This window comes from Chrysochloris asiatica, unplaced genomic scaffold (genome assembly GCF_000296735.1).
Source record: "Chrysochloris asiatica unplaced genomic scaffold, ChrAsi1.0 scaffold00379, whole genome shotgun sequence".
Taxonomy (NCBI): domain Eukaryota; kingdom Metazoa; phylum Chordata; class Mammalia; order Afrosoricida; family Chrysochloridae; genus Chrysochloris; species Chrysochloris asiatica.
The window spans coordinates 51,304-55,433 of NW_006408897.1; the positions used below are offsets into that span (position 1 = coordinate 51,304).

The 4,130-nt window shown below is 38.3% G+C and overlaps 1 pseudogene; it reads left to right on the plus strand.

Annotated features, from left to right (window-relative positions):
• Positions 1–3,402, plus strand: part of LOC102812508 — a 52,371-nt pseudogene extending 48,969 nt beyond the window's left edge.
• Positions 3,403–4,130: the final 728 nt, after the last annotated feature.

Below are 4,130 nucleotides of genomic sequence, written 5' to 3' on the forward strand. Positions count from 1 at the left end.
AACCCAGCTTCTCGTATTATTTGCTCAGCATACAGGTTGAATAAGTATGGTGCAACCTTGTCGCATACCTTTCCCAGTTTTAAACCATTCTGTGTTCCTAGGTAGCAGATGAGATTTGGCCCAAGGCCATAGTTTGCCAATTCTGGTGTAAGTCTAAGTTTCCATCTGGTAGTATTTTCTTTCTGCTTAAAGAATTATTTCTTGCAGTGCTAGTCCACGGCTGATGTTTTCTCTCAGCTTTTGTTCATTAGAAAAGCAAACATCTTTATTTTGCTTTTATTTCTTTAATGTTGTTTTACTGTGTCCTGGTGTTGTACTGTGGGAAAATGCACTAGACTGCAAGGTTGGTTTGAACTGCAAGTTTGGTTGTTCAAACTCACCAGCTGCTCCTTGGAAACTCTATACAAGGTTGCTTTGGGTTGGAACCGACTGGATGGCACTTCACAACAACAACAAATATATAAAATTATAGGTTGACAGATTTTTCAGCACACTAAAAGATAATTACTCTGGGTTTAAAAGATAATCACTCTGGGTTTGACAAGAAGTTTGTTGTCATTCTTATCATTATATACAATTTTTCATTTTTCTCTGTCTGCTGTTAAGATTTTTCTCCTCTCTGGTTTTCAGCAATTTATAAGGTGCCTTGGTGTGGTTCTGTTCATTTTTTTCTTCTGAGGTTCATTGAACTTCTTGGGTATGAATTTGTAGTTTCCATTAAATTTGGGAAATTCCCTTGAAACAATATTTGTATCTTTAAATTTCTTCTGTTACTTCTCTTTTATTAACTATAATTACACAAATGGTAGGACACTTGGTATTGCATAGCTCACCAATACGCTGCTCATTTTTTTTTCCTGATCTTTGCTATCTGTGCTTCATCCTGGATAGTACTATTACTGTTTTTCCTATCTTACTACTATTTCATCTTCAGTATCTAATATGTTATTTTCCCACTGTGTATTTTTCATCTATATAGGTTTGATTTTTGTCTTTTTAAAATATCTTTTTTCTTTTTATCATATTTGTTTTCTTCCACATTTGTGAACATTCTTATAACAGCTATTTCTTGTGATTATCTCATATGTAATATTTCAGAATTCTATAATCTGTATTATAACTAAATCTATTTATATTGATTTATTTTCTCATTTTCTTCTGTTATAATTTTATGCTTCTTTGCATATCTGGTAATTTCTTATTGGATACCAGACACTGTGAATTTTACATTGTTGACTGGATGATTTTTTTTTTTTTTTTGCCTTCCTCTGCCTTAGTCTGAGTTCTGTAGAGAAGGAAAACCAGTGAAGCTTGTTGCTGTTGTTAGGTGCTATCAAGTTGGTACCGATTCAGCGACACTGTGCACAACAAAACAAAACACTGCCTGGTCTCGCACCAACTTCACATTCATTACTATGCCTGAGACCACTGTGCCAGTCCATCTCATTGGGGGTCTTCTTCTTTTTCTGTGACCCTCCACTTTACCAATGTGGCATTGTTCCCCAGGGAACAATTCCCTCCTGATAATATGTCTGAAGTATGAGAGACAAACTGAGGTATATGTATGTATATATAAAGAGAAGTTTATATCAAGAAAGTAGCTTACACCGTTGTAGAGGTGAGGTGGGCAAGTCCCAAGCCCATGGGTCAGATATTAGGCAGGAGGTTTCTGACTCAACATAGCTGCAGAGCTAATGAACTAATATTGGTAAGTCAGACAGTAGACAGGCAGGTGTGGCAAGTAACAAGGCCACTGTTAATGACTCCCAGGATCAGCAGGTAATAGAACAGGCCACTGGTTCAATGCCAAAGAACCAGAAGTCAGAGGACAACCCAGATGCAAGATCCAGACCCAGCCGAGAGCAGGTAAAATTTGCCTGAGTGTCCAATATATTGGAAGCAGGCCACACCCCTGAAGAAGCTTCCTTTCCGTTGATTGGCTGCTCATAGCAGATCATAGGGAATTACTGCATCTTAAATGTAAAACCACTGAGAATCCTGGCCCAGCCAAGTTGACATAAAACCTTCACCATCACATCCTCTTTCTTTTCCTCCCATTCTATTTTTCTGAGGAGATGGGGAAATTAAATTACCTGAAATTAATTTGATTCTTCGAGAGTTTCTTTTAGACTGCTCCCAACAACCTTTGTTGTTGTTTTTGTTATGTGCCGTCAAGTCAGTTCTAACCAACATTGATCCTATATAGGGTTTCCAAGGAGCAGCTGGCAAGCTTGAACCACCAACCTTGTAGTTCAAACTGACTTTGCAGTCTAGCACATTAACCAACAGTGCCACACCAGGACTCCTTTAGTTAGGTTTAATTTGGCCTTGATGGTATAGTGGGTTACAAGTTAGGCTGCTAATCACAAAGTTGGTGGTTCAAACCCACCAGTCACTTTGTGGGAAAAAGGAGGCTGTCTGCTCCCGTAAAGATTTATAGTCTAAGAAACTCTAGGGAGCAGTTCTACTCTGTTCTCTAGATTTGCTATGAGTCAGAATCTACTTGATGGTACTAGGCTTGGTTTGGTTTTGGTTACTTAGGCAATACTCTTCTGAGACTGTTGATATAACTTGATATCCCATGTGTTAGGAGATCTGTACACTGTGACTGGTGGGGAAAACACTATTTTTTCCCAGGGTGAGCTCTGATATTATCGTGTCCACTCCTTTCAGATTAGAATTTATTTCCCTGGCCTCTGTAATTTCCTCACACACATGAGCAGATCCTTACTCAGCGCAAAACTAAGAGTCTTTGCAGATCTCTAGTTCATCCCTTGTTTTCTGCAGCAACCACATCCTGGTACTTTTTCCACACAAGTTGTCATTCTGTGATTTGCCGTTGGTAATAATTTATTTGTTGTTGTTAAGTGTCGTGGAGTCGGTTACGACTCTTAGAGACCCTGTACAGGGTTTCCGAGGCTGTAAATCTTTACAGGAACAGAAAGCCTTATCTTTCTCCCACAGAACAGCTGGTAGTTTTGAACTGCTGACCTTGCAGTTTGCAGCCTGATTCGTAACCACTATGGCTACCAGAGCTCCTTATATCATCACCTAATAGAAGAGGATTGCAACATGTGTTAATAAAGAATGGGAGGTAGAAGGTAGTGTGAGAACCCCTTGAAAAGATTCAGGGTGTATTTTTTTTCTTTTTCAGTGGAAAGCTCACCAGGGAACCTAGAGAATGAAGATTTTTCTAGTAGCCAGGCGATTACACTGTTCAACAATAAAAATCAAGGAACCATGGACCAGATCTCTTTGATTTTGTCTCCAGAGCACCAGTTATCTCAGAAGTTCTACATTCCTCGGAGTACAGCCAATGCTGCTCTAGGAGCTGCAGCTCGGCTGGCCACATCCAGGAGCTTCCTGCACTGGTACCCCAGTATGAAAAGGATGGAAGCGTGAGGCAAGGGAGACAAAAATAAACCAGCTTGTTAGGGCTTGGTGACTTCCTCGGCCAAAATAAGGAAGGATTGAGGCAAAATGGTCTTTCGATAGTTGATGCTTTTTTCTTTTTGTGTGACTGTATGTTCGATTGATTATGCTGAGTCCACTTCAGTATGTAAGTATAGATACTTAATATTAATTTTTATGTTTATTGATGTTGCCTCTTAGTTTGTATCCTTTTATTCACCTTTGTTTTAAAAGTAGTTTAAAGGTTTTTTGGTTTTTCTTTTTGTATTCCTATAAATGTTTTTTCTTGTTTGTATCATGATTGATAAATGAAAATTTTAAAACTAATTTTTTGTGATCTATATTTAGCAAAACAAATATTCTCACACCTCTATCCCCAGGGGGAAAAACATCTGGATTTCAGTTTTGCTGTGTCTGTCTAATTTGAAATCTTCTATGTCAGAGAGAAATTCAGGGCTACTATCCTCACCATGATTATTGCTTTGAAACATTATAATCACTAAGAAAATCCATATTCTGGAACTTTGGTTATGTAAAGACATTTTTTTTTTTTTAGTTTGGTTGTTTTTCAGTAAAAGCAGTTTCTTGAATGCTAATAACTGGAATATAGAGACTGGTTGCTGAAAGTTAGTGCAGCCGGCTCCACAGTCATCCCAGTGCCCAGGAGCCTTAATGTAGCAGTAGTTCAACAATGGTATTGTTTAAGCATTTATATAACA